We start from the raw sequence: 20988 nt of genomic DNA on the forward strand, positions 1-20988 counted from the left end.
AATCTAAAGGACAGCAAGAATTAATGTGATGTTTATAATGGAAGGCGAAGAGTATATAAGGTTTGAATAAAGTTATTATTTTTGAAGAGTCCAATTCTGAGGTAAGACTGCAGCACTGTGCAGCTAGGAATGTTAATTTCCAGCTAGTTAACTTGCTCAGAGCTGAGAGAAAGAGCACTCCACATACATTAACATATAAATTGATTATGCGGTTTGATTTTATAGAAATTCCCTGTTAAGAATGTATTCGCTTTATATCATTGTTCACTTTGTTAAGCATACTATTGTTGAGACCAATGTTATGTGTGAAAATCACGCGAAGTTGTTACCCTGTCTTTTTGAATACGCACTTCATTCTAAAATCATCGTTTTGAAATATCATTTCATACGAATAGTTACTCTCCCCACCCCATTGCTTATCATTACACGCCACCACATGCTACAGTCTGAATACGCATTTAGAAATAGAGATCTAACTTAGCTGCTGCCTGGTTGCTTTTTGCTGTTATGCTTTCGAGAAATCTTCAACAATGTTGTCGAGACGAGAGGTAAGTGGATATTTTGATTAGGGCCAGATAATCGTTTTACTTCCGTTGCGCTCTAAATATAGAGTTATATTCAGATCAGTTGCAGTTCAGTTCAAATTAGGTTCTGTTGAGTCAAAGGATAGTATACGTGTTTAACCCATTAAGTCCCAAATTAATAATTTTTTAAACTGAATTTTTTATTCCTTAATTATAATGTACATAGTGTATGAACCACAATAAGTACAAAAATAGCCAAAGAATATTTATACATGCTGATATAATGGCCGTCGTCAAAATAGGACGCTGGGATGTAGCAGTATCTGTAGCATACTAAACTGTATTCAAGTCTTAACTATTTATTTCTTGTGAAATGGTGCAAAGCACTTCACACACAGTGCTACACGGCATTTAGCACAATATGTTTTTGGTTTCCCGTTGCATTTAGCTGTTACACATCTTCTTTGCGTGCTTCTTTTCTCAATCATATGACCAATTCCATCAAACCTGATGTCCAGTATCACTCTCAACTGACTTGATGGGTATTCCATTGGACGTCTAATATTCAGTCGTCCAGTGTCCAATTTCAGGAATGTAACTGTAACAGCACGTCTGAAATCCAGTAAATCCAGTGCATTCTTCATATTTACTGCATATCTCACAGTTTCTTTCACTATGAACTCGTATATGTTTCCGTTCATCAGTTTTTCAAACATCTCCTTCAGAGTCAAGGAAGAAAGTTGTTCCTTCAATTCCTCTCTCTTTGCGCTGATGTCATGCTCACTGGTTTCAGACAGCTTTGTATAAACTGAAGGTGTCTTATTCCAATTGCTTTTCTCATCAGTAAGACGTCTCTTCTTCGATTTACTTCTAGAAACTTAGGATATACTTGGCAGTGAAGTTTTACATACAGTTTCTTCGTTATCCTCTGATGCAACATAATGTAATTCAATAGCCCTCGCTCCACATCTGAGACTTCCAAGGTTCCAGTAACATCGTCTGGACCTTCTTCTTCGTCGGTCATACAGTCTCTACTTCAGGAGGGCATACAGTGATATCAGTATGGTTCTTATCATCTAACACCGCATTATAGAATGCGTCACTGTTTATTATTTCTTCTATTTCTTCGTTAGTGAGGTATCTATCTCGTCTGAAGGCCATTATAATCTATATAAAATGAAACGAAATAAAATGTAATAAAATAAAGTGAAATGAAAAAATAATACATTAGCACAATCCACAGAAAAGGGAATGTGTAAATACCTCTGTCCATCTGGAACTGTATTATTTACTAATGGGTAACATATTCGTGAATATACTAACATAATACGCTGTAAATTTCAAAGTAGTTACATATCCTGTAATATACACTCCTGGAAATTGAAATAAGAACACCGTGAATTCATTGTCCCAGGAAGGGGAAACTTTATTGACACATTCCTGGGGTCAGATACATCACATGATTACACTGAGAGAACCACAGGCACATAGACACAGGCAACAGAGCATGCACAATGTCGGCACTAGTACAGTGTATATCCACCTTTCGCAGCAATGCAGGCTGCTATTCTCCCATGGAGACGATCGTAGAAATGCTGGATGTAGTCCTGTGGAACGGCTTGCCATGCCATTTCCACCTGGCGCCTCAGTTGGACCAGCGTTCGTGCTGGACGTGCAGACCGCGTGAGACGACGCTTCATCCAGTCCCAAACATGCTCAATGGGGGACAGATCCGGAGATCTTGCTGGCCAGGGTAGTTGACTTACACCTTCTAGAGCACGTTGGGTGGCACGGGATACATGCGGACGTGCATTGTCCTGTTGGAACAGCAAGTTCCCTTGCCGGTCTAGGAATGGTAGAACGATGGGTTCGATGACGGTTTGGATATACCGTGCACTATTCAGTGTCCCCTCGACGATCACCAGTGGTGTACGGCCAGTGTAGGAGATCGCTCCCCACACCATGATGCCGGGTGTTGGCCCTGTGTGCCTCGGTCGTATGCAGTCCTGATTGTGGCGCTCACCTGCACGGCGCCAAACACGCATACGACCATCATTGGCACCAAGGCAGAAGCGACTCTCATCGGTGAAGACGACACGTCTCCATTCGTCCCTCCATTCACGCCTGTCGCGACACCACTGGAGGCGGGCTGCACGATGTTGGGGCGTGAGCGGAAGACGGCCTAACGGTGTGCGGGACCGTAGCCCAGCTTCATGGAGACGGTTGCGAATGGTCCTCGCCGATACCCCAGGAGCAACAGTGTCCCTAATTTGCTGGGAAGTGGCGGTGCGGTCCCCTACGGCACTGCGTAGGATCCTACGGTCTTGGCGTGCATCCGTGCGTCGTTGCGGTCCGGTCCCAGGTCGACGGGCACGTGCACCTTCCGCCGACCACTGGTGACAACATCGATGTACTGTGGAGACCTCACGCCCCACGTGTTGAGCAATTCGGCGGTACGTCCACCCGGCCTCCCGCATGCCCACTATACGCCCTCGCTCAAAGTCCGTCAACTGCACATACGGTTCACGTCCACGCTGTCGCGGCATGCTACCAGTGTTAAAGACTGCGATGGAGCTCCGTATGCCACGGCAAACTGGCTGACACTGACGGCGGCGGTGCACAAATGCTGCGCAGCTAGCGCCATTCGACGGCCAACACCGCGGTTCCTGGTGTGTCCGCTGTGCCGTGCGTGTGATCATTTCTTGTACAGCCCTCTCGCAGTGTCCGGAGCAAGTATGGTGGGTCTGACACACCGGTGTCAATGTGTTCTTTTTTCCATTTCCAGGAGTGTATATAAAAGAGGGGTCGTTACGTACCTCAGCAACAAAATCTGGTAAAATTACCACGTTCTAAAAAGAAAATATATCAGCAGTAGCAGAGTTTCATATTCAAACATGCAGCAATACAAATAACTGAAATGATAACACCAAGTCCCAATGTCCTATTTCGAGTACACCAAATTTTATAACAATGGAAAACAATGAATATAACTCCAATTGAGCTAACAACGCAAGTAGTTTAAAAGACACATTGTTGACTATAAATAATCACAAAAATATCCTTGCCCCATATTTGAAATATTACTAAATTGTCGATAAAGTCAATACCTATAATAACGAAAAGCGTGCCTTAGTATTCAATAATAAATTAATGGTAGGATTTATTGCTTTTAATTTCCCGTAAGCATACATTTGTTATAAAAAGCATCAACAAATACGTAGAACAGTAATAGTTGCAAATTAATAATTTATTGTGTATTTATAAATAAATATGTGCTCTGTCCTCAAAATAGGACACTGGTACTTAATGGGTCAAGTTGGATAACGGTACTTAGACTGTTATAGAGTCGGAGGTAAAGTTGGGCAAAATTCCGACAGGTACAACTTTAGTTTATAGGTTACACATTTTCATGTGAAGTGTCGAGACGCTTTGTCCCGCTTTCTTTGTAGTCGCTCGACGGCTGGTCACTTCTGCAGGCGGGCCAATAATGCACCTCCGGAATGGTGTGCCGCGTCGATGTTGGGGAAACGCGACGTGAACGTTGGCGAGGGACTGCGGCGCGACCATGGCGTGGGTGTCGAGTACCGGTCGCCGTCTTATCTGTCTGCGGACGCCGCTGCCTTCGGAACGGAGCGTTCTTGACCTATTTTCTCAATTGCGGAATCCCACGTTGCGCTAAACTGAAATCCGCTGTTACGGTGTACTAGATTGTTTGACAACCGAGTCCCAGAAACCGTTGGCGCTGCATAACTTCTTCGTTTTTTTTTTTCAAATTTGAAGAAGTGTCCCTCATTGATGATACGCGCTGCTACCGCGGACTTGTTTTCCTGTTCTAGTCGTACAATCCTGAAGTGGTCCGTGCGACTCTAATAGATACACCGCTGTGCCAGTCCGATGTACTACATCCCACATCCGCACTCGATACTGAGGACAACCGCCGTCTGCAGGCCAAGTATGTCCTTACTTTTTGACGTTGCGTGGAAAAGTTATTATCTGGTGCTTTTTAGCTTGGCTGTCAGCGGCCCAGGATACGGCAATAACGTAAAGAACGCCACACATTTTACTTCATCCTCTTCTGGTTTGTCCACCCTCCTCTTCTCCGTCTTATTTGTGTCTTGTTGCAGCTGTTTTTGAGGAAAGTTTCCTGCAGATGCTGCAATTCCTGCTGCAAGCTCTTCCCGTCAAAGATGGACCTCGCTCTTTGTACTAAGCAGTTTAGTACCGGGTTATGTTGCACTAGTTGGTGGAAACTCCGAGCTTTAGGGTCTTCTTGCTGTAGACCAAGTGTCATAACGCACCGTCCGGATTTCTCTTTAGCAAAATGTCCCAGAAGGGTGGGTATCCGCTCTATTCTACCTCCATGATGAACTTGATACTGTTATGTATCCCATGAAGATGACATAAGAACTCCAGCAGGTTTTCCTAGCCATGCGGACGCACTATAAAAGTGTTGTCTGTGTGGCTGTAGAACGCCTTTGGTTTAAGGCGGGCGGTATTGAGTGTTACATCTTTAAATTGCTCCTTGTAAAACCTGGTGGTACCTGGAGCTAAGGGTGACCCATGGCAACACCATCTATTTGCTGACAGAACTTCCCATTACATTTGAACTAGGTGGTGGTTCGCACATGACGGAAGACTTTAGGGGCATCCACGTCGAACTGATCCTTGAGTAGAGCTAATATATCGTCCAGCGGCCCGCAAGGACGTGACGTCAAAACTGACTAGTAGGTCCATCTCATCAGTGGTCAACCCTTAGAGTTCCTTAACAAATCCTTTCGAGTTCCTGACGTGATGTTGGCAATGACTCACGAGTTATCTTAGCAGCTGTGCTAGATGCTTGGCTATCCCATATGTCGGCGAATTTATGGTTTTAAATATAGGAGGCAGTGGGACATTTTCGCTATCGGTCTTTGGGAGGCCATATTGTCGGTGCTGTAAACAAGTTTACTAAACTGGTTTGCAAACTGTGCCATAAAGTCTACACAGATACACGCAATAGGAAGGAGTTCCTCGCTTCCTTACACAATAATATTAGTTCCCGAGAAACCCCAACGTAATATTTCTTAGGTATCTGTAATGTATTGTAAGTTTCCACTGTAAAGGTTCTCATAATACATTTCTTGAAAACGTGAAAACCTTTCTACGGAAATGAAAACTAGAGGTACAGTTAGTGATGACAGACTCGGTTTGACTGTTCTGCACTTCTTTCGTTATGAAATATTGGACTTAAAAGGCTGGCAGCGGAACACGGTTTCTGCAGTATGCGCAGGACAAGGGTTCTGTGCACTGTCCTGCAACCTGCTGCAAACGGACAGCTGCCAGTGCACCCATTCAACCTACACTGTTGATTCTACTAGTGTCTCCTGCTTGGACCTGCTGTATTGTCGGTGCCAAACAGAAAAATACAGTACGGCGAATTTCACGTACGATTCGGACGGTGCCTTTCTTGTTTTTTGTGTGGCATGTGACATTTGCAATGGTCTCGTCGATATGATGGTCTTCAGTACAGAAGAAAAACTAGATATTTTGTTAGCTTTCGGAAAATGTCACAGAACTGCAATCACAGCTGCAGCAGTGTACGCTGAACGTTTCCCATATCCTTCACGTCGTGCCATTTCCAACATCAGCACAAGTCTCATGGAAACAAGCATTTGGGCACCCAGAAAGCGTCAACGTACAAACACAGAAACTAACAGCGACAGTGAAACTGCTGTTCTAGCTGCTGTTGCTCACAGTCCTGAGGTGAATGCACGACAGGCGGCACAATTTTCTGGAATGAGTCGTAGTACTGTGTGGAGAATTTTGCATAGGCATTCGCTCATATCTCACTCCATCAGGAACTGTGCGAGAATAGCTTTGAATCCTGCACTGAATCCTGTCATTTTGCACTTCATTATTTGCTAGGTAGTCCTGACTCCCTACGTGAAGTGTTGTTTACCCATGATTCTTCGTTCAAAATGCGTGGTCTTGTGAATGTGTCGACCATGCACTACTGGTCTGTGCAAAATCCCCACTGGCTTCGCGCGATTGTACATCAACGACAGTTGGGTGGCAATGCGTGGTAAGAAATCATTGGTATCCGTATTGTAGTTGCCTATTTTTGTGAGGAAACACTAACCCGTTGACGATATGTATAATTTCTGTACAATTCCGAAGACGGCAAGAGCTGACATGTGCGAGAATTATCGCACAATCAGCTTAACAGCTCATGCATCGAAGCTGCTTACAAGAATAATATACAGAAGAATGGAAAAGAAAATTGAGAATGCGCCAGGTGACGATCAGTTTGGCTTTAGGAAAAGTAAAGGGACGAGAGAGGCAATTCTGACGTTACGGCTAATAATGGAAGCAAGGCTAAAGAAAAATCAAGACACTTTCATAGGATTTGTCGACCTGGAAAAAGCGTTCGACAATATAAAATGGTGCAAGCTGTTCGAGACTCTGAAAAAAGTAGGGGTAAGCTATAGGGAGAGACGGGTCATATACAATATGTACAACAACCAAGAGGGAATAATAAGAGTGGATCAAGAACGAAGTGCTCGTATTAAGAAGGGTGTAAGACAAGGCTGTAGCCTTTCGCCCCTACTCTTCAATCTGTGCATCGAGGAAGCAATGATGGAAATAAAATAAAGGTTCAGGAGTGGAATTAAAATACAAGGTGAAAGGATATCAATGATACGATTCGCTGATGACATTGCTATCCTGAGTGAAAGTAAAGAAGATTTAAATGATCTGCTGAACGGAATAAACAGTCTAATGAGTACACAGTATGGTTTGAGAGTAAATCGGAGAAAGACGAAGGTAATGAGAAGTAGTAGAAATGAGAACAGCGAGAAACTTAACATCAGGATTGATGGTCAATGAAGTTAAGGAATTCTGCTACCTAGGCAGTAAAATAACCAATGACGGACGGAGCAAGGAGGACATCAAAAGCAGACTCGCTATGGCAAAAAAAGCATTTCTGGCCAAGAGAAGTCTACTAATATCAAATACCGGCCTTAATTTGAGGAAGAAATTTCTGAGGATGTACGTCTGGAGTACAGCATTGTATGGTAGTGAAACATGGACTGTGGAAAAACCGGAACAGAAGAGAGTCGAAGCATTTGAGATGTGGTGCTATAGACGAATGTTGAAAATTAGGTGGACTGATAAGGTAAGGAATGAGGAAGTTCTACGCAGAATCGGAGAGGAAAGGAATATGTGGAAAACACTGATAAGAAGAAGGGACAGGATAATAGGACATCTGCTAAGACATGAGGGAATGACTTCCATGGTACTAGAGGGAGCTGTAGAGGGCAATAACTGTAGAGGAAGACAGAGATTGGAATACGTCAAGCAAATAATTGAGGACGTAGGTTGCAAGTGATACTCTGAGATGAAGTGGTTAGCACAGCAAAGGAATTCATGGCGGGCCGCATCAAACCAGTCAGTAGACTGATGACAAAAAAAAAAAAAGAAAAATAATTTCTGTAAGACACTCTACCTCTTGTCATGGAGGATATGGGGCCGTAAAGGCTTCTATCAGTGTGGTTCCCCCATGACGGATGAACCACACACTACGCGAGTGTTTCCTGGCAGGCTGTGGATGCAGTATTTCGAAATAGGTGGATGGGACGCGGATGTCCTACGAGCTGTCCACACTGGTCCCCCGACGTGAACGCCGATAGACTTGTTTCTCTGGGGCGCAGTGAAAGAGTGTGTGTCCCACACTGGAGGATATGCAACAGCGTACTACTGCTGCGCATGCGGCGATATCTGTAGAAACTGTCTCCACAGGGGTACTGATGCAAACCGTGGGAACTTCGAACTTCTGTTGAGCTACCGTAGGTTCATCGAAAGTAGCGTTACCGGTTATCTGTGAGTGCATTTCTCTTACTGGATGTCATGCACGGACGTAAAGTTTCTTTGCTCCACATACCACGAACAACTGGTTTCGGAGACTAGAACCACGTCTTATCACTAAATCGCATCTATAGTTTTCATATTTATAGAAAAAAACATACACACGCCATCTGAATAAATTTAATTTTAGCTTGAAAGTAATGTTTGTTTGCTTTTGTGAATTGTACATTCCTGCCAATTGTGAGAGCCCCTGGCAGCAGACTGCACGTCAGCGCTGGCAACCCTTGCACTGCGCATTACTGCATAAACTTATTAAAGCGTTAGTATCTCAAAGTGGATTCCTTCACAAATCAAAGTGAAAGCAATGTATGACTCCAGTATGAAGCTTTTCAGACAAAGTTCTTTTTCCATATAACATTGTGCTGGAATAGAAAATATTGGTAGCTTCGCACTAACGGCTGCAGCGATTTTGGATATGTATACACGGTTCTAATGTTAAAAGAAAGATGAAATTCTCGCATATATCAAAACTAGTGTGACTCTTCGGTTCGCGATGCAACATGCATTCCATATCTGCAGCAGAAACGCTTCATTGTTTATGCATTTAATTACAGCTGCCTCACACAGCTATATGTATTTAATTACTTATTAATTAATTAATTAATTAATTAATTAATTAAAATTTAATTTAAAATCAAAGGGCTGCTCAACAGCCTTTGAACACGATCTTGTTGAAATGTGACCTTTCGTACAGTAATGATTCCACGCTGAACTGTAGTGCAAGAATCAAATCAATGACTGTAGCTGTCAGATGTGTGTCGACTAGGGGCCAATGGCCAAATCGATTTACTAGCATTTCTGTCAGTTGAAACAGCTGCTTCGTACATCATGAGCTATGAAATTAAGCTACTGGACTAAGAGCATAAAAGTGATAGGACCTTTCACTTCATAGATACCAATTCATTGCTGAATGTACACGGACGTAGAGGATAAATAAATTTCTTCTCTGGGGAGCCTCAGATGATAACAACTACATAAAAGGGTATTTACCTATCTATTATTAACAAAGTAGTTTACAGATAGAACCTTCGACAGCGTGCTGAGTTCTAAAGAGAGATAGGACCTGTATGTTACATTTGTGCAGCTATTACTTCAGTGTCAGAAACATTTCATTTATAGATTAAAAGGTATTTTCTTATATATTTGTTCTTCGATTGCTGTAACTGCTATCCAACGGAAGAGGCGTCAGCTGTATTACCAAATCTTGTTCAGATGTGCACAGAAAAACACACACAGAATTTGGCTGCTCGGGAAACTGGGTGCATCTGGATCAACATCTATATTATACTCCGCCAGTCACAGTATGGTAAATGGCGGAGGGTACCTTGTACAACTACCTGTCATTTCTTTTCCTTTCTCGGTCGCAAATAGAGCGAGGGGCAAACGACTGTGTGTGTACCTTCGTACGACTCCTAATGTATCTTATCTCACTTCGTGGTCCTTACGCTTAATATAGGTTGACGGGTGTAGAATCGTTGTGCAGTCAGCTTCAAATGACGGTTCTCTATATTTTCTCTGTAGTGTTACGCAAAAAGAACATCATCTTCCTTCCAGGGATTCCCATTTGAGTTCGTGTAGCATGTTCATAGTACTTGCACGTTCATCGAACTTAGCAGTAAAGGAATCACGAGAACCGTATCCTGCATCACCTTTGCCACAGATCATACACATGTCAAGAAAATGGATGGATATGAGAGTCAGTATTTCCAGAAAATATTAGAAAATGTGGATTTCCAATTGATCTGTACCAACTGGAAAACGAAATAATGGTACACTAGTCTAAATTCATGAGGCTATTTTCAGCTTATGGCTTTTTGTTCCCTGAATTTCTGCGACTCCAAAGGAATTTACTTTTTGTTACCATCAGCTATTCTTTTCAAAACCATAATTCAAACCCTAGGGTCTCACATATCATCATAAATCATCTTTCCATTGGACGTACGGATTTTACTATAAAGAGATTTTAATGGATGTTTCTTTATAGTAAAATCCGTACTATAAATGGATTTTGAGGGATATTACTGCAAAATACTAAGACGAATTCTTTACAGACGAATGGAAAAACTGGTAGAAGCCGACCTCGGGGAAGATCAGTTTGGATTCCGTAGAAATGTTGGGACACAGGAGGCAAACTGACCCTAAGATTTATCTTAGAAAATAGATTAAGGAAAGGCAAACCAACGTTTCTAGCACTTGTAGACTTAGAGATAGCTTTTGACAATGTTGACTGGAATACTCTTTTTCAAATTCTGAAGGTGGCAGGGGTAAAATACAGGGAGCGAAAGGCTATTTACAATTTGAACTGAAACCAGATGGCAGTTATAAGAGTCGAGGGGTATGAAAGGCATGCGGGGGTTGTGAAGGGCGTGAGACAGGGTTGTAGCCTGTTCCCGATGTTATTCAATCTGTATATTGAGCAAGCAGCTAAGGAAACAAAAGAGAAATTCGGAGTAGGTATTAAAATCCATGGAGAAGAAATTAAAACTTGGAGTTCCGCCGATGACATTGTAATTCTGTCAGAGACAGAAAAGGACTTGGAAGAGCAGCTGAACGGAATGGGCAGTGTCTTGAAAGGGGGATATAAGATGATAATCAACAAAAGCAAAACGAGGATAATGGAATGTAGTCGAATTAAGTCAGGCGATGCTGAGGGAATTAGATTAGGAAATGAGACGCTTAAAGTAGTAAATGATTTTTGCTATTTGGGGAGCAATATAATTAATGATGGTCGAAGTAGAGAGGATATAAAATGTAGACTGTAAATGGCAAGGAAAGCGTTTCTGAAGAAGAGAAAATGTTAACATCGAGTATAGATTTAAGTGTCAGGAAGTCGTTTCTGAAAGTATTTGTGTGGAGTGTAGCCATGTATGGAAGTGAAACATGGACGATAAATAGTTTAGACAAGAAGAGAATAGAAGCTTTCGAAATGTGGTGCTACAGAAGAATGCTGAAGATTAGATGGTTAGATCACATTACTAATGAGGAGGTATTGAATAGAATTGGGGAGATGACAAAATTTGTGGCACAACTTGACGAGAAAAAGGGATCGGTTAGTATAACATATCCCGAAGCATCAAGGGATCACCAATTTTGTACTGGAGGGGAGCGTGGAGGGTAAAATTCGTAGAGGGAGACCAAGAGGTGAATGCTCTAAACAGATTCAGAAGGATGTGGGTTTCGGTGGGTATTGGGAGATGAAGAAGCTTGACAGGATAGAGTAGCATGGAGAACTGCATCAAACCAGTCTCTGGACTGAAGACCACAACAACAACAAGGGATATTTCGCGTTTAACTCAATGAAATTTCGTTGTAGCGAATGACAATACATTGTTATCGTAAACGCAAAGTACAGAAGATGGCTGCAGGTGTTCGGGAATGGAACGTCCGATGAACTTGGTGCTCATATTTCTACCTAAATGTGTCTAGTATTAATAAAATGTACTCGTGGAAATGTTATCTGTGAAACCGAATTCGGTTAGTAGTATAAATCAAGACAGTGTGTAAACCGTGTTCCGGCGTGGCGACAAGCGCCGGCACCACGATGAAGAACGGAAGAGTAGAAGGGGCTGTAAGACGTCAGCCAATAGCATGCTGACGAACCCCTCTCTACGACGACACGAAGACAGGAGCGGCATCTGTAGGAAGAGAATATAGGCAACGCGTCGCTTAGCTGAGGCCGGAGTGGACAACGAGCCGTCACACTAACGCTACAGCAGTGACTTATGAATTGTTTTGTTTTGCTTGCATTGAAATTGTATTTATCGAAGAACATTGATTATTTGAATGTCACCATTTGGTTGCGACACACCTTTGTGAATACGCAAGGTATTGTCAATTTAGCTTCCGTAATAAACTCCATTAATATGATTTGATTGAATTGTTGTCTAGCTGTCCGAGAAAATAGCTAACTAGGCACCTTGTATTAGACGAGTGGGCAGGATACTATACACCTTGACCTTTTTGCCACATGGTGTAAGCAGTGGCTCCTGAAAACCAACCCTTCCAAGACCCAGGCAATCATCGTAGGTCGTACCACTCGCTCCTTCCAGCTCCTTAATTTCTTCCTTACCATTTGCTCCCTTTCAGCCTCTCCCCTACCCTCACCTACCTTGGCCTCACCATTGACCGTCACATCACCTGGAGCCCTCATCTCTGCTCTATCCTCTAAAGCCCACAACCGCCTCTGACTCCGAAAACTCCTCCCTGGCCGGAAATGGGTGTTGAGCCCCTCTACCATCCTCCACACTTACAAATCCTTAATCCGTCCCATCCTCTGTTATGCCAGTCCCACCTCGATATCCGCCTCCCCCCCCCCCTCCCAGATGCTCGAGCTCCGTGCACTCTGCCTCGCCTTCTCTGTAGGCCTCCCGTCACCCAAGCGGATCCTGTACGACCTGATTCCTTTCCACCATCTGCTCCTGTTCCTCAAACACATCCGCATACTCTACACCTCCTGCCACCATGATCCCCCTCATCCCCTAGTTGCTCCTCTCCTCTCCAACCCCCACCCTGTGCTGTGCCTCCACTGCTGTGTCCCCCCTACCCTCCATCTCTACACCCTTCACATCGTTTCCCAAGGTGGCTTCTGTCAACTCCCCCTTCCGGATGATGCCCTCTCTCCCTCCATTTCTCCCTCCTATGAACTCAGATCCTCACCCCCCTCCTTTCCTCTGTTTTTTCTCCGGGCTCCCCTTCCCCCCTTCCATCCTGTTTTTTCCCCACCTAACCTCTCTCTCCATCCCTTCCCTCCCCCCCCCCCACCGAGTCCTTTTGCATTCCCATCCTCTGCCTTTCCTCACTCCCTTTCACGTCTGTCCAACCCCCTCCCACCTCTTCTTATGAGTCCTCCATCGGCTCCTTCCCCCCCTCCCTACACTTTGTTTTTCCTCTCCTTCCCCATTTTCTTTCCCATCATCTGTCCAGGATCCCCCCATCTGCCCTCGGCTGTGGTGTGTCATGTTTGTGCCAACTTTTTAGTGCAGTGTTCAACTGAGTGTTCAGTGTTGTGCGTCTTTCCAAAGTGTGGTAAACAGAAATCATGCTGTCGCTGGGTGTGATTTTTTATATCTCTTGCGAACAGAAACCAGATTGTCGTTGTGTTTTTTAATTGTCTGTCTATTATTTTATCTGTCTGCTTCCTGTATATTTTATTAGCATCGCCAACCCTTTGTTTTATGTTTTAAGTTCCACAATTTGCCGCCATTCTACCATTTAAGTCACCGATTTTATTGCCTGCTTTTATTATCTTCATTATTAAAAAAAAATCTGTAGGCTGAAGATCGACGTACTACGCTGCTGCCAGCCCGCCCCCTTTGGCGAGGGGGGGGGGGGGATCTAATCTCAATAATGGAAAAAAAAGATACCATACACCGTTTGAGAAGACAACGCTTGTCTAAAGTTTTAGAGGTTCTCAGGTCATACTGTAGGAGAAAACGTAGTTTTATTCGTTATTGAAGATATAAAAGTAAGTTATATTCGTCTCGTCTAAACATTCTGGCACTTAAGCTCCAAAATACGTCAATTCTTTTTTAGAAGATTAATTACTACAACTCCGTTCCAGTTTCTCCACGTATCCATCGCCGCTATCAATGAATATGAATGTGAGACAAATCATTTATTCCTCTTTGGAATAATCTGCGTATTGTCTGCCAGAACAGACGCCTTTGGCTTTTACGCCAGTCGTGTTTGCCGACGCGGGATCACATTTCATTTTTATGACTGCTCCAACACGTCGGCCGCTTCGGAACTCAACGCACGCGCTGTGTGGCTATAAATACTGGATTAGGGCGCTCGGTGTAAATAAATATAACAGATAAACAAATGATTTATTTTTTAATTTCCATTATACACACGGACGTAGCAATCGTTTCCGATGCCTCGCAGTATTTACAGAATTACTCTCAACATGTAACAATGCTGTACACAGTAATGGAGAATCGAAAATCCGTCTGTGCAGTATTTACTGACCGTATTAAGCTAGTTGGCGATGCTTGTTGACTGGAATGCACTCCCTGAAATTCCGTAGGTATCAGAGATAAAATACAGTGAGCAAGAGATATTACCGAACTAGTACTGAAACCAGACTGCTGTTAAGAGGGTGTGAGGTAGTGCTTGAGAAGGGAGTGAGACAGGATTTTAGCCTCTCTGCGATATTCAGTTCGTATATTGAGCAGCTTTAAAGGAAACCAAGAAGAAATTTGAAACTGGAATTAGATTTCAGGATAAAGAGATAAAATCTTCAAGAACTGCTGAAGACATTTTGAGTCAAAATGGTTCAAATGGCTCTGTGCACTATGGGACTTAACATCTGAGGTCATCAGTCCCCTAGAACTTAGAACTACTTAAACCTAACTAACCTAAGGACATCACACACATTTTAAGTCAATCAGATACAACAAAGGGCTTGGAAGATCAGTCGAATGGAATGGATAGGTTATAGAATAGAGATTAATAGCTAAACTTCAGCAAAAATAATTGAAGGTTTGTAGACTGTACTAATTAAATCAAGTGATCCTGACGGATTTAGATGAGAAAATGAGGCACTAGACGTACTGTAGTAGACGTGTTTTGATATTCGAACAGAAACATAACCTGTGGTGGCTGACCGGAAAGTACGTTAAACGCAGACTGGCAATAGCATGAATTCATTTATGCAAAAGAAGAATTTTGATATACCAAATAATAAATTAGATTATGGGACGCTTTTTCTGAAGATATGCGTGTGGTGTGTAGCCTTACAGGTAACTGAAATGTAGACGATAAACTCTACAGACAAGAAGAAAATAGCTTTTGAAATCTGGTGCTACAGGATAATGTTGCAGATTAAATGGCTAGATTGGATAAGTAATGGAGTACAGAACTGTACTGTTGAGAAAAGTTGTTAATTTGGCAATGGAGGGATGTGCGGTGGTTATAATTTACGTTGAGTAGTTCAGGTGGACGTAAGTGACAATAGTTGTCGAGAGATGAACAGGCATTCACAGAATAGAATAGCTTCGTGAACTGTAAGAGCGTGGTTAAATGTAGTACTTCCGAATTTTTTATATGAAAAGTCTTAAAGCCCTTTAAATAAACGAACGTTATTAGTATTCCAATTCGTTATTCTTCACGTCTACATATTTGCAGACCTCTGCCGACAGAGGGCACCGAATTGTAGCGCGGAACATAAGAATGACGGTGCATGAGAAACAGTGTACTGTAACCGAGCTTCAGATTGCAGAGGAATTCTATCGCACATGCAGTACTCTCTCCCTCCGCATGGCAACGCCACGTCGTACACGAGTAATGCAACATCTATAGCAATCCGATGCATTGGTTTCTCTGTCATCGACCATCCTCCATGCAGTCCCGACCTAGCCCCAACCGATTTTCATCTGTTTCCAAAGCTTCAAGAACGCCTTCGAGGACCGTCACTCTGATAGTGATAAGGCGGCGCAACAGAGGTGGGGTTGACACTCCGTCAACGAAATCATTGTACAGTGACGGCATCAACCAACTGTTATCTCCCTCTCTCTGGGAGAAATGTGTATGTCGCCAGGGTGACGATGTTGAGAAATGGGTATGAAGACACGAACACAGATGTAGAATGTTATCAACATTTGTTTCATTGAAAAATCGTTAAGAATTGTTACATAAAAAATTCGGAAAAATTGGTTTTCATCCCACCCTCGTACATCAAATGATTCTCCGGACAGTAGACAGTAGTAACAACAACAACGGTGCCTGACAATAAATGATGAAGGTGAGACTAAAAAGTGAGAAAGATGTGATTTGAAACGCTTTAAAAATGAGATGACTGGACCCTATCACTTGGTCAGAAATTTTAATTATTATAATCTTCCGTTTATCGCTTTAAAAACGAAATGGGCACCATCACTCGATCAGAAATTTTCATTATTATAATTTTTAGTTTATCCCCAGTTTTATGTTGCAGTTGCATACATGTAATTAAGTACTTCTGTAAACTCTAATTTCGACCAAAAGTCACTTCATCGTCCTTCTTAATGTGGAAATAGATACCGGTATATTAGTAATCTTTTGTTTTGTGTCTGAAAGACTATGTTTCCTTTACTATGTCTAACGAGATTCAGGAAAACGAATCTTGCATCAGTGCTGTATGGTAACTAAATTGGCTCTGAGCACTATGGGACTTAACATCTATGGTCATCAGTCCCCTTGAACTTAGAACTACTTAAACCTAACTAACCTAAGGACATCACACAACACCCAGTCATCACGAGGCAGAGAAAATCCCTGATCCCGCCGGGAATCGAACCTGGGAACACGGGCGCGGGAAGCGAGAACGCTACCGCACGACCACGAGCTGCGGACAGTATGGTAACTACTTCAGGCTGTATAGGTGTTTCTCTACTCTGTAAGGCCATATCATAAATTAGCACCTTGAATGCTCTCTGTTCTTTCCATTTTCTACAACCACTTAATCCGGCTATATTGTTTAAAGGCACTACAGCGTACTTCAATCCATAGGCGCCGCAAACAACGTTAAGGCATCAATGTTGCTGCTTATTACATATTCCCTACAGACATTTTAATCGCACTGGTGCTCCCCATTTTGATACATCCAGATTTGCATGTGCATCTACATTTAAAGTCATACTCTGCAAGCCACCTTACGGTGCATGGCGGAGGGTACTTTCTGATACTACTAGTCCTTTCCTTTCCTGTTCCACTCCCAAATATACGACGGGAAAGCTACTGTTTATTTTTTTCCGTACGAGACTTACTTCCTCTTAGCCTCGTGTGACTTACGCAAAACGAATATTGGTGGCAGTATAATTGGTTTGTAGTCAGGTTCAAATGCCGGTTCTTTAAATTTTCTCAATAGTTTTCCTCGAAAAGAACGTCGCCTCCCCTCCAGGAAATGCCATTGTAGTTTCCGAATTATCTCGGCAAAGCTTGCGTGTCATTATAACCTACAGGTAACAAATCTAGCAGTCCGGCTCTGAATTGCTTCCTTCATTCCTGCCTGCTGCGCATCCCAAACAGTCGAGAATGGGTCGCAATAACGTCCTGGATGCGCTCTCCTTTACAGACGAAACACACTTCCTAAAGTTCTCCCCGTAAACAGATTTCGACCACTCGCCTTCCTTACTGCAATGCTTACTCGTTCCATTTCATATCGCTTTGACCCGTTGCACCTAGATATTTAATCGACGTGACTTGTTTCAAGCAGCACACTAATAATGCTTCATTTGAATATTACGTGTTTGCCTTTCCTAGTCATCTGCATTAACTTACACTTTTCTACATTTAGAACTAGCTGCCATTCATCACAGCAACTAGAAATTTTGTATAAGTCATCTTGTGTCCTGATACTGCCACTCAAGGACGAAACCATCCCTTAAACCACAACGTCATCGGCAAACAATCGCAGACTGCTACTCATCCTGGCCGCCAGATCAAGTATGTATAAAAAGAATAACAGCGCTCCTGTCACACTTGCCTGGGAGACTCCTGACGATACCCCTGATGACGGTATCCTTGCCTCTGATCAATACTCACCCTCGAGGACAACGTAATGGGTCGTAGGATATCAAATGAGAGAAGAGGAAGCCAAGATTGGCACGAACGATATTTTCTGAAACCGTGTTTTCAGTTTCAAGGAAATTCTTAAACTCCAGCTGAGAATATATTCAAGGATTCTGAAGCAAACTGATGATCCTAACGTGTGGCAGTCATATTCTAAAGACACATACACGCCGAAAATATTACGTTTTCAAGGTAGATACTCATGCAAGATAATCATGTCCTAATCCTTAAAATACTCACGGGGGTATTGTTTAGTCAACAGCCTGAGTGGCAGGACATTCACCGTGTATATTTGCTGTTATCTAAACCACATGGAAAGATTGCTCTCGAAACCTGAAGTGTAAGGAAGGAACAACAATGAACGAAAAACTGTAGCAGAACTTATAGGGAGGCCAGCGACAATCTTTCGACTGGGAAACCTTTTACATATGGAATACAGAGGGTGAATAGGAATAATTTATTACAAGGTAAATGATGACAGCCAAAACAGTTGCAGGATAAAGATTTATTAAAATTCTTGGCTACGGCTTCGGAATATATAAATAAACCTTCATCAGAAGCGGTCCGAAGCGCAAACTTCATCTGATTGACAATACGACACAGGTAAATTGGTTTCATATTTTCTATTTTACTTAGATGTTTTTAAATGGTTCTGATATGTTTTATTTATTAAGACAGAAGGTTTGAATTAGCACAACTTTTAATAATTTTGATGCGCATTTGTATGTATCCATGGATTTTAATGTGCGCGAGTGTCTGGCACATACTACAAGTGCCCTTTCTCGGCGAAACTGTCTGCCCTAGGGCTTTCACACCTTCGTCACGATAGTTCATAGGCAAAGTATTGATGCTAAGCTGTGTTCGCATCGACCCTCTGTCCATAACCATGTTGTATATATGGAGATGGTGTTTTAACTACTGACGACGCCTTTTGCACAATTGTTTTATTAATCTCCATTGCAGGATGTAATTTTAGTAAGTGACTAAAAGATTTTTGTGCCTATAATACTCTGGTAGTTTTACGGTTACTTAAGGTATAGTGTTTTTTCTTTCTCATTTCTGATGCTGTTTTTGCTCATGAAAGTGTCTTCCTGTCCAGAGTATTTTACTTCTGATGAAGTGGTCAAGAATTTTAATAAATCTTTATCCTGCAACTGTTTTGGCTGTCATCATTTACCGTGAAGAATTTCAACAGTTGGTATTTCAGCCATGTTTAAAATCTTGGAATAATTTACTAGCGATTTCAGTAACTATACCGTAGGTTCATTGTGTGTGGATGAATCGATGAGAAATTAATGTGACAAATTAATTCACTTGCGTCCAACTTCTTATCGTTTATAAATACATTCATACTAGAAGGAGGTGCTGAAAAATATGCGTCCGAATTTATTAGATGAAAACTTTTAAAATTTTAGAGTAAAACAAACGTTATTGTCATTGTGTATCTTTATTCCTCATGTCTGCATATTTATTTCTTAACGTAGTACCCTGGCGACGAACACATGTCTCCCAACGAGGGACCCGTTTGTTGATACCGCCACTGTAGAAGGTTGACTTCGTTGGCGGAGCCACAAACTCACCTTTGCTTCCACTGCTTCATCACTGTCAAACTGAAGTCCTCGAAGGTGTTCTTTAATTTTTGGAAAAAGATGTAGGACGGGGCCAAATCGTGACTGTACTGACGACGATCAATGATAGTGAACCCAAGGCGACCGATTACTGCTGATGTAGAGCCCCAGATCACGTAAGAAACAGATTGCCCAATCGCTTGGTCTAGCAGGCAACCCTTGTCAGGGAACAGCCACCAGGCGGCAACAGCGTCACACCCTTACTTGTGGCACCAACCACTAGATGGCACTCTGTTCTGTGAAATATGTGGCAACATCGTCCGAACGCATGCAGCTTTCCACCATTTGGCGTCTGTGAAGTACAGCTGTTTCTGACATACTAGTGGTAGTGGATCGAGTCGTCATGCCGAGGGCCTGCGAGTATATCAACTGTGGAAGGAGTAGACGGACAAATCCTGAACTAAAAATGTTCAGATTTCCCGTCAAAGATAAAGAAAGGCTATGGGAGTGGATTTTAAATTCAGGTAAATCAATAAATTAGTTACGAGTAAGAATTAATAAAGAGCCCTAAGCATTCGATCCTATCTAAATTTTGTCGATCTTATATTATGATATAACGTGGCAGCCCTTCCTGTACAAGAATCATATCATATAATTTTTAAATGAAATCTTTGCTGCGATTTGGACTTTTTTAAACTGTTTATTCACTCACTATTGCAATTTTGGCTGTGGAGGCATTTTTGTGTGCAATGTGAAAACTGAAACCAATATAAGATATGGATAACAAAATGCAAAGCATAGTGTGGTAACATTTGGCAAACAATTTAAGAAGCATTACCTTACAAGACCTTTCCCTTGGTACTTGAAAATGGCTCTAGAGCTGAAATCGCAACAGTGAAATAAATTAATAATAACCGTCATCTGACAACTAGGTCTTCGGCCCCTCTAAATTCTGGTATATACTAGAGCGAACGAAGTGAACGTGTGTAAACCCTCGTTTACACTGCAGCAAACGAGTATTCATAGGTAATTCGCCAATGTTCACTGCCATTCGTTTATACTTGTTAACAAGCGTTTATACTGGAATGAAGGGAGGAGAATAGAAGGAAACGAGGGTAACATGCAAACTATAGACGCTCCCTATTTTAATTTTTTTTATCTGTGCGCTAATAATCCTCACATAGCTTTCACTCGAAAACAACACTACTTATAGTAACAGGTCTGCGTGAGTGCGGATATCCCCAGTAATAACTGTGTTGCAGATAAAAGCGTACGTCTGTTGTTAATATTTGCGGGTTATCTTTAAACTGTACAAAGTAAATTTTTAACATAATTATGGTTTGCCATCTGTGGCTCTTCAAAGTTGACACCGCCAAAATATGCTCCAAAAACACGCTTTCACTTGTATATTACCGCCTTTGCAGCCCCCTTTCTACAACAATCCA

This window comes from Schistocerca cancellata, chromosome 2 (genome assembly GCF_023864275.1).
Source record: "Schistocerca cancellata isolate TAMUIC-IGC-003103 chromosome 2, iqSchCanc2.1, whole genome shotgun sequence".
NCBI classification, from domain to species: Eukaryota; Metazoa; Arthropoda; class Insecta; order Orthoptera; family Acrididae; genus Schistocerca; species Schistocerca cancellata.